General features: G+C 59.4%; 1 non-coding gene across 1 annotated transcript; it reads right to left on the bottom strand.

Moving 5' to 3' along the window:
- Positions 1 to 7,717: 7,717 nt before the first annotated feature.
- On the bottom strand, positions 7,718 to 7,836 carry LOC148058597 (5S ribosomal RNA). Its single transcript, XR_015709716.1, has one exon. It is a non-coding gene; the product is annotated as a 5S ribosomal RNA (ribosomal RNA).
- Between the last annotated feature and the right edge of the window lie 2,164 nt (positions 7,837 to 10,000).

Below are 10,000 nucleotides of genomic sequence, written 5' to 3' on the forward strand. Positions count from 1 at the left end.
ACGGGACGCCTCGGTCTCACTGGAGGTTTCGGCAGAGGTGGCAAGCCACAACGCTTGATCGGACCCGCTAAGTCCGGAGGAACCGTCCGCCCGCAATGGGTGGGGGCCCTCCGATGGCGGGTCACGTTGGCAGATCGGTCATCGGTGTAGGTGGTATCACAGTGCGTCCATGACGCGCGAAGGTCGGCTTGAGCCTGAGCTCTTTCCCCGCCGCCTGCGCTGGAGCTCGATACTCTGTCCAAGTATCCTTCGCTCCTATTAACCTCTAGGTGGTTGCGCTCGTGACATCAAAAAGACCACTTTTTGAAGAGCAGTCACACTCGGAAAAAATTTCTTTCGTCAGGCAAAAGAACCAGAGTTCTCCGCGGCCATCCACTCCAACCTTGTCCGACTTTGAGGCACCAGGCTCGGCCACCCTCCGAGCCTTTTCCTTCCCTCTCCTGTTATGGTGCCTCCCTATTAACCTCTAGGTGGTTGCGCTCGTGACATCAAAAAGACCACTTTTTGAGGAGCAGTCACACTCGGAAAAAATTTCTTTCGTCAGGCAAAAGAACCAGAGTTCTCCGCGGCCATCCACTCCAACCTTGTCCGACTTTGAGGCACCAGGCTCGGCCACCCTCCGAGCCTTTTCCTTCCCTCTCCTGTTATGGTGCCTCCCTATTAACCTCTAGGTGGTTGCGCTCGTGACATCAAAAAGACCACTTTTTGCAGAGCAGTCACACTCGGAAAAAATTTCTTTCGTCAGGCAAAAGAACCAGAGTTCTCCGCGGCCATCCACTCCAACCTTGTCCGACTTTGAGGCACCAGGCTCGGCCACCCTCCGAGCCCTTTCCTTCCCTCTCCTGTTATGGTGCCTCCCTATTAACCTCTAGGTGGTTGCGCTCGTGACATCAAAAAGACCACTTTTTGAGGAGCAGTCACACTCGGAAAAAATTTCTTTCGTCAGGCAAAAGAACCAGAGTTCTCCGCGGCCATCCACTCCAACCTTGTCCGACTTTGAGGCACCAGGCTCGGCCACCCTCCGAGCCTTTTCCTTCCCTCTCCTGTTATGGTGCCTCCCTATTAACCTCTAGGTGGTTGCGCTCGTGACATCAAAAAGACCACTTTTTGCAGAGCAGTCACACTCGGAAAAAATTTCTTTCGTCAGGCAAAAGAACCAGAGTTCTCCGCGGCCATCCACTCCGACCTTGTCCGATTTTGAGGCACCAGGCTCGGCCACCCTCCGAGCCCTTTCCTTCCCTCTCCTGTTATGGTGCCTCCCTATTAACCTCTAGGTGGTTGCGCTCGTGACATCAAAAAGACCACTTTTTGAGGAGCAGTCACACTCGGAAAAAATTTCTTTCGTCTGGCAAAAGAACCAGAGTTCTCCGCGGCCATCCACTCCAACCTTGTCCGATTTTGAGGCACCAGGCTCGGCCACCCTCCGAGCCTTTTCACTCCCTCTCCTGTTATGGTGCCTCCCTATTAACCTCTAGGTGGTTGCGCTCGTGACATCAAAAAGACCACTTTTTGAGGAGCAGTCACACTCGGAAAAAATTTCTTTCGTCTGGCAAAAGAACCAGAGTTCTCCGCGGCCATCCACTCCAACCTTGTCCGACTTTGAGGCACCAGGCTCGGCCACCCTCCGAGCCTTTTCACTCCCTCTCCTGTTATGGTGCCTCCCTATTAACCTCTAGGTGGTTGCGCTCGTGACATCAAAAAGACCACTTTTTGCAGAGCAGTCACACTCGGAAAAAATTTCTTTCGTCAGGCAAAAGAACCAGAGTTCTCCGCGGTCATCCACTCCAACCTTGTCCGATTTTGAGGCACCAGGCTCGGCCACCCTCCGAGCCTTTTCACTCCCTCTCCTGTTATGGTGCCTCCCTATTAACCTCTAGGTGGTTGCGCTCGTGACATCAAAAAGACCACTTTTTGCAGAGCAGTCACACTCGGAAAAAATTTCTTTCGTCAGGCAAAAGAACCAGAGTTTTCAGCGGTCATCCACTCCAACCTTGTCCGATTTTGAGGCACCAGGCTCGGCCACCCTCCGAGCCTTTTCACTCCCTCTCCTGTTATGGTGCCTCCCTATTAACCTCTAGGTGGTTGCGCTCGTGACATCAAAAAGACCACTTTTTGCAGAGCAGTCACACTCGGAAAAAAATTTCTTTCGTCTGGCAAAAGAACCAGAGTTTTCAGCGGTCATCCACTCCAACCTTGTCCGATTTTGAGGCACCAGGCTCGGCCACCCTCCGAGCCTTTTCACTCCCTCTCCTGTTATGGTGCCTCCCTATTAACCTCTAGGTGGTTGCGCTCGTGACATCAAAAAGACCACTTTTTGCAGAGCAGTCACACTCGGAAAAAATTTCTTTCGTCTGGCAAAAGAACCAGAGTTTTCAGCGGTCATCCACTCCAACCTTGTCCGACTTTGAGGCACCAGGCTCGGCCACCCTCCGAGCCTTTTCACTCCCTCTCCTGTTATGGTGCCTCCCTATTAACCTCTAGGTGGTTGCGCTCGTGACATCAAAAAGACCACTTTTTGAGGAGCAGTCACACTCGGAAAAAATTTCTTTCGTCTGGCAAAAGAACCAGAGTTTTCAGCGGTCATCCACTCCAACCTTGTCCGATTTTGAGGCACCAGGCTCGGCCACCCTCCGAGCCTTTTCACTCCCTCTCCTGTTATGGTGCCTCCCTATTAACCTCTAGGTGGTTGCGCTCGTGACATCAAAAAGACCACTTTTTGCAGAGCAGTCACACTCGGGAAAAATTTCTTTCGTCTGGCAAAAGAACCAGAGTTTTCAGCGGTCATCCACTCCAACCTTGTCCGATTTTGAGGCACCAGGCTCGGCCACCCTCCGAGCCTTTTCACTCCCTCTCCTGTTATGGTGCCTCCCTATTAACCTCTAGGTGGTTGCGCTCGTGACATCAAAAAGACCACTTTTTTCAGAGCAGTCACACTCGGGAAAAATTTCTTTCGTCTGGCAAAAGAACCAGAGTTATCAGCGGTCATCCACTCCAACCTTGTCCGACGTTGAGGCACCGATGTCGGCCAAGTTCTGAGCGTTCCACCGCCGAATGCCACTGGTCCTCAACACAGCGGACTTCCAATCCAACCTTGTCCGACTTTGAGGCACCGAAGTCGGCCTCAGCCCGAGCCTTCCCCCGCCGACCTCACTGGAGCCCGCCATCCAGGGACCGGCGGAGGTCGCCCGCATGACCGCGGCAAAGTGTCTCAAAGTCGGGCACGACCGCTCGAGTCACCCGCCAACCCGGTCCGGGGCACCTCCAGGGACCGGCGGAGGTCGCCCGCATGACCGCGGCAAAGTGTCTCAAAGTCGGGCATGACCGCTCGAGTCACCCGCCAACCCGGTCCGGGGCACCTCCAGGGACCGGCGGAGGACGCCCGCATGACCGCGACAAAGTGTCTCAAAGTCGGGCACGACCGCTCGAGTCACCCGCCAACCCGGTCCGGGGCACCTCCAGGGACCGGCGGAGGACGCCCGCATGACCGCGACAAAGTGTCTCAAAGTCGGGCATGACCGCTCGAGTCACCCGCCAACCCGGTCCGGGGCACCTCCAGGGACCGGCGGAGGACGCCCGCATGACCGCGACAAAGTGTCTCAAAGTCGGGCATGACCGCTCGAGTCACCCGCCAACCCGGTCCGGGGCACCTCCAGGGACCGGCGGAGGACGCCCGCATGACCGCGACAAAGTGTCTCAAAGTCGGGCACGACCGCTCGAGTCACCCGCCAACCCGGTCCGGGGCACCTCCAGGGACCGGCGGAGGACGCCCGCATGACCGCGACAAAGTGTCTCAAAGTCGGGCACGACCGTTCGAGTCACCCGCCAACCCGGTCCGGGGAACCTCCGGGGACCGGCGGAGGTCGCTCGCATGACCGCGACAAAGTGTCTCAAAGTCGGGCACGACCGCTCGAGTCACCCGCCAACCCGGTCCGGGGCACCTCCAGGGACCGGCGGAGGACGCCCGCATGACCGCGACAAAGTGTCTCAAAGTCGGGCATGACCGTTCGAGTCACCCGCCAACCCGGTCCGGGGCACCTCCAGGGACCGGCGGAGGAGGCCCGCATGACCGCGACAAAGTGTCTCAAAGTCGGGCATGACCGCTCGAGTCACCCGCCAACCCGGTCCGGGGCACCTCCGGGGACCGGCGGAGGACGCCCGCATGACCGCGACAAAGTGTCTCAAAGTCGGGCACGACCGCTCGAGTCACCCGCCAACCCGGTCCGGGGCACCTCCAGGGACCGGCGGAGGACGCCCGCATGACCGCGACAAAGTGTCTCAAAGTCGGGCACGACCGCTCGAGTCACCCGCCAACCCGGTCCGGGGCACCTCCAGGGACCGGCGGAGGACGCCCGCATGACCGCGACAAAGTGTCTCAAAGTCGGGCATGACCGCTCGAGTCACCCGCCAACCCGGTCCGGGGCACCTCCGGGGACCGGCGGAGGACGCCCGCATGACCGCGACAAAGTGTCTCAAAGTCGGGCACGACCGCTCGAGTCACCCGCCAACCCGGTCCGGGGCACCTCCGGGGAGCAGTGGAGGTCGCTCGCATGACCGCGACAAAGTGTCTCAAAGTCGGGCATGACCGCTCGAGTCGCCCGCCATCCCGGTCCGGAGCTCAACACTTTGTCGTTTTTTCCACTCCCTCCCCATTAACCTCTAGGTGGTTGCGCTCGTGACATCAAAAAGACCACTTTTTGCAGAGCAGTCACACTCGGAAAAAATTCGTTTCGTCTGGCAAAAGAACCAGAGTTCTCAGCGGGCTTCCAGTCCAACCTTGTCCGATTTTGAGGCACCAGGCTCGGCCACAGTCCGAGCCCATTCACTCCCTCCCCTGTTGTACTCGCTCCCTATTAACCTCTAGGTGGTTGCGCTCGTGACATCAAAAAGACCACTTTTTGAGGAGCAGTCACACTTAGGAAAAATCCGTTTGCGCTCACACCATCCCTCCCCATTAACCTCTAGGTGGTTGCGCTCGTGACATCAAAAAGACCACTTTTTGAGGAGCAGTCACACTTAGGAAAAATCCGTTTGCGCTCACACCATCCCTCCCCATTAACCTCTAGGTGGTTGCGCTCGTGACATCAAAAAGACCACTTTTTGAGGAGCAGTCAGACACCGAGGTTTTCTGGATTTATGTCCGTTTTCCTGGTTCTCTGACTCGGGCACCTTGTGACCGACATCCCCCCCTTCCCTGGTTCTATTTTGCCGATACTTTGGTGAGTTTTCTACCCGCAAACCAAGCCCCCCAAGCCCGCCGCCTGGTGGGGGAGCATGCCGCCTGGCCCGGTTCTATTTTAGGTCACTTTGGTGAGTTTTCTACCCGCAAACCAAGCCCCCCAAGCCCGCCGCCTGGTGGGGGAAGAGGCCCCCTGGTCCCGGTTCTATTTTAGGACACTTTGGTGAGTTTTCTACCCGCAAACCAAGCCCCCCAAGCCCGCCGCCTGGTGGGGGAAGATGCCCCCTGGTCCCGGTTCTATTTTAGGACACTTTGGTGAGTTTTCTACCCGCAAACCAAGCCCCCCAAGCCCGCCGCCTGGTGGGGGAACATGCCGCCTAGCCCGGTTCTATTTTAGGTCACTTTGGTGAGTTTTCTACCCGCAAACCAAGCCCCCCCAAGCCCGCCGCCTGGTGGGGGAAGAGGCCCCCTGGTCCCGGTTCTATTTTAGGACACTTTGGTGAGTTTTCTACCCGCAAACCAAGCCCCCCAAGCCCGCCGCCTGGTGGGGGAACATGCCCCCTGGTCCCGGTTCTATTTTAGGACACTTTGGTGAGTTTTCTACCCGCAAACCAAGCCCCCCAAGCCCGCCGCCTGGTGGGGGAACATGCCCCCTGGTCCCGGTTCTATTTTAGGACACTTTGGTGAGTTTTCTACCCGCAAACCAAGCCCCCCAAGCCCGCCGCCTGGTGGGGGAACATGCCCCCTGGTCCCGGTTCTATTTTAGGACACTTTGGTGAGTTTTCTACCCGGAAACCAAGCCCCCCAAGCCCGCCACCTGGTGGGGGAAGAGGCCCCCTGGTCCCGGTTCTATTTTAGGACACTTTGGTGAGTTTTCTACCCACACTGCAGGTCCCCAAATGCCGCCATCTGGTGGGGGAACATGCCGCCTGCACCGGTTCTATTTTAAGTCACTTTGGTGAGTTTTCTGCCCACACTACGGGTCCCCAAATGCCGCCATCTGGTGGGGGAACATGCCGCCTGCACCGGTTCTATTTTAAGTCACTTTGGTGAGTTTTCTGCCCACACTACGGCTCCCCAAATGCCGCCATCTGGTGGGGGAACATGCCGCCTGCACCGGTTCTATTTTAAGTCACTTTGGTGAGTTTTCTGCCCACACTACGGGTCCCCAAATGCCGCCATCTGGTGGGGGAACATGCCGCCTGCAACGGTTCTATTTTAAGTCACTTTGGTGAGTTTTCTGCCCACACTACGGGTCCCCAAATGCCGCCATCTGGTGGGGGAACATGCCGCCTGCACCGGTTCTATTTTAAGTCACTTTGGTGAGTTTTCTGCCCACACTACGGGTCCCCAAATGCCGCCATCTGGTGGGGGGACATGCCGCCTGCACCGGTTCTATTTTAAGTCACTTTGGTGAGTTTTCTGCCCACACTACGGGTCCCCAAATGCCGCCATCTGGTGGGGGAACTGCCGCCTAGTCCCGGTTCTATTTTAGGTCACTTTTCTCACTTTCTTACCCACAAATAACGCCCCAAATGCCGCCGCCTGGTGGGGGGAACTGCCGCCTAGTCCCGGTTCTATTTTAGGTCACTTTTCTCACTTTCTTACCCACAAATAATGCCCCAAATGCCGCCGCCTGGTGGGGGGAACTGCCGCCTAGTCCCGGTTCTATTTTAGGTCACTTTTCTCACTTTCTGACCCACAAATAATGCCCCAAATGCCGCCGCCTGGTGGGGGGAACTGCCGCCTAGTCCCGGTTCTATTTTAGGTCACTTTTCTCACTTTCTGACCCACAAATAATGCCCCAAATGCCGCCGCCTGGTGGGGGGAACTGCCGCCTAGTCCCGGTTCTATTTTAGGTCACTTTTCTCACTTTCTTACCCACAAATAATGCCCCAAATGCCGCCGCCTGGTGGGGGGAACTGCCGCCTAGTCCCGGTTCTATTTTAGGTCACTTTTCTCACTTTCTGACCCACAAATAATGCCCCAAATGCCGCCGCCTGGTGGGGGGAACTGCCGCCTAGTCCCGGTTCTATTTTAGGTCACTTTTCTCACTTTCTTACCCACAAATAATGCCCCAAATGCCGCCGCCTGGTGGGGGGAACTGCCGCCTAGTCCCGGTTCTATTTTAGGTCACTTTTCTCACTTTCTGACCCACAAATAATGCCCCAAATGCCGCCGCCTGGTGGGGGGAACTGCCGCCTAGTCCCGGTTCTATTTTAGGTCACTTTTCTCACTTTCTTACCCACAAATAATGCCCCAAATGCCGCCGCCTGGTGGGGGGAACTGCCGCCTAGTCCCGGTTCTATTTTAGGTCACTTTTCTCACTTTCTGACCCACAAATAATGCCCCAAATGCCGCCGCCTGGTGGGGGGAACTGCCGCCTAGTCCCGGTTCTATTTTAGGTCACTTTTCTCACTTTCTTACCCACAAATAATGCCCCAAATGCCGCCGCCTGGTGGGGGGAACTGCCGCCTAGTCCCGGTTCTATTTTAGGTCACTTTTCTCACTTTTCTACCCACAAATAATGGCAAAAAAAAATGCTTACAGCACCCAGTATTCCCAGGCGGTCTCCCATCCAAGTACTAACTGGGCCCGACCCTGCTTGGCTTCCGAGATCAGACGAGATCGGGCTCATTCAGGGTGGTGTGGCCGTAAGCGAGGGAAGCGCTTGTGAAATGCCCCAAAGTGTTGAAAATGTTCCCCAGGCCCCTGGTTCCCCATCCCCGCAGGAGGAGGCTCCCCAGGCCCCCTGGTTCCCCATCCCCGCAGGAGGAGGCTCCCCAGGCCCCCTGGTGCAGGAGGAGGCTCCCCAGGCCCCTGGTTCCCCATCCCCGCAGGAGGAGGCTCCCCAGGCCCCCTGGTTCCCCATCCCCGCAGGAGGAGGCTCCCCAGGCCCCATGGTTCCCCATCACCGCAGGAGGAGGCTCCCCAGGCCCCCTGGTTCCCCATCCCCGCAGGAGGAGGCTCCCCAGGCCCCCTGGTGCAGGAGGAGGCTCCCCAGGCCCCCTGGTTCCCCATCCCCGCAGGAGGAGGCTCCCCAGGCCCCCTGGTTCTCCATCCCCGCAGGAGGAGGCTCCCCAGGCCCCCTGGTTCCCCATCCCCGCAGGAGGAGGCTCCCCAGGCCCCATGGTTCCCCATCACCGCAGGAGGAGGCTCCCCAGGCCCCCTGGTTCCCCATCCCCGCAGGAGGAGGCTCCCCAGGCCCCCTGGTGCAGGAGGAGGCTCCCCAGGCCCCCTGGTTCCCCATCCCCGCAGGAGGAGGCTCCCCAGGCCCCCTGGTTCTCCATCCCCGCAGGAGGAGGCTCCCCAGACCCCCATGTTCTCCATGCCCGCAGGAGGAGGCTCCCCAGGCCCCTTGGTTCTCCATCCCCGCAGGAGGAGGCTCCCCAGGCCCCTGGTTCTCCATCCCCGCAGGAGGAGGCTCCCCAGGCGCCCTGGTTCTCCATCCCCGCAGGAGGAGGCTCCCCAGGCCCCCTGGTTCTCCATGCCCGCAGGAGGAGGCTCCCCAGGCCCCCTGGTTCTCCATCCCCGCAGGAGGAGGCTCCCCAGGCCCCCTGGTTCCCCATCCCCGCAGGAGGAGGCTCCCCAGGCCCCCTGGTTCTCCATGCCCGCAGGAGGAGGCTCCCCAGGCCCCCTGGTTCTCCATGCCCGCAGGAGGAGGCTCCCCAGGCCCCCATGTTCTCCATGCCCGCAGGAGGAGGCTCCCCAGGCCCCTTGGTTCTCCATCCCCGCAGGAGGAGGCTCCCCAGGCCCCTGGTTCCCCATCCCCGCAGGAGGAGGCTCCCCAGGCCCCCTGGTTCTCCATGCCCGCAGGAGGAGGCTCCCCAGGCCCCCTGGTTCTCCATGCCCGCAGGAGGAGGCTCCCCAGGCCCCCTGGTTCTCCATCCCCGCAGGAGGAGGCTCCCCAGGCCCCTGGTTCTCCATGCCCGCAGGAGGAGGCTCCCCAGGCCCCCTGGTTCTCCATGACCGCAGGAGGAGGCTCCCCAGGCCCCCTGGTTCTCCATCCCCGCAGGAGGAGGCTCCCCAGGCCCCCTGGTTCCCCATCCCCGCAGGAGGAGGCTCCCCAGGCCCCCTGGTTCTCCATGCCCGCAGGAGGAGGCTCCCCAGGCCCCCTGGTTCCCCATCCCCGCAGGAGGAGGCTCCCCAGGCCCCTGGTTCTCCATCACCGCAGGAGGAGGCTCCCCAGGCCCCCTGGTTCCCCATCCCCGCAGGAGGAGGCTCCCCAGGCCCCCTGGTTCTCCATCCCCGCAGGAGGAGGCCCCCCAGGCCCCTGGTTCCCCATCCCCGCAGGAGGAGGCTCCCCAGGCCCCCTGGTTCTCCATGCCCGCAGGAGGAGGCTCCCCAGGCCCCTGGTTGGGAGAGGGGGAAAAAGAGCAAAGTGTTTAAAAATGCCCCAAAGTGTTGAAAATGTTCCCCAGGCCCCTGGTTCCCCATCCCCGCAGGAGGAGGCTCCCCAGGCCCCCTGGTTGGGAGAGGGGGGAAAAGACCAAAGTGTTTAAAAATGCCCCAAAGTGTTGAAAATGTTCCCCAGGCCCCTGGCTCCCCATCCCCGCAGGAGGAGGCTCCCCAGGCCCCCTGGTTGGGAGAGGGGGAAAAAGAGCAAAGTGTTTAAAAATGCCCCAAAGTGTTGAAAATGTTCCCCAGGCCCCTGGTTCCCCATCCCCGCAGGAGGAGGCTCCCAAGGCCCCCTGGTTGGGAGAGGGGGAAAAAGAGCAAAGTGTTTAAAAATGCCCCAAAGTGTTGAAAATGTTCCCCAGGCCCCTGGTTCCCCATCCCCGCAGGAGGAGGCTCCCCAGGCCCCCTGGTTGGGAGAGGGGGAAA

The sequence above is a fragment of the Callionymus lyra genome, unplaced genomic scaffold (assembly GCF_982586985.1).
Source record: "Callionymus lyra unplaced genomic scaffold, fCalLyr1.hap1.1 HAP1_SCAFFOLD_72, whole genome shotgun sequence".
NCBI classification, from domain to species: Eukaryota; Metazoa; Chordata; class Actinopteri; order Syngnathiformes; family Callionymidae; genus Callionymus; species Callionymus lyra.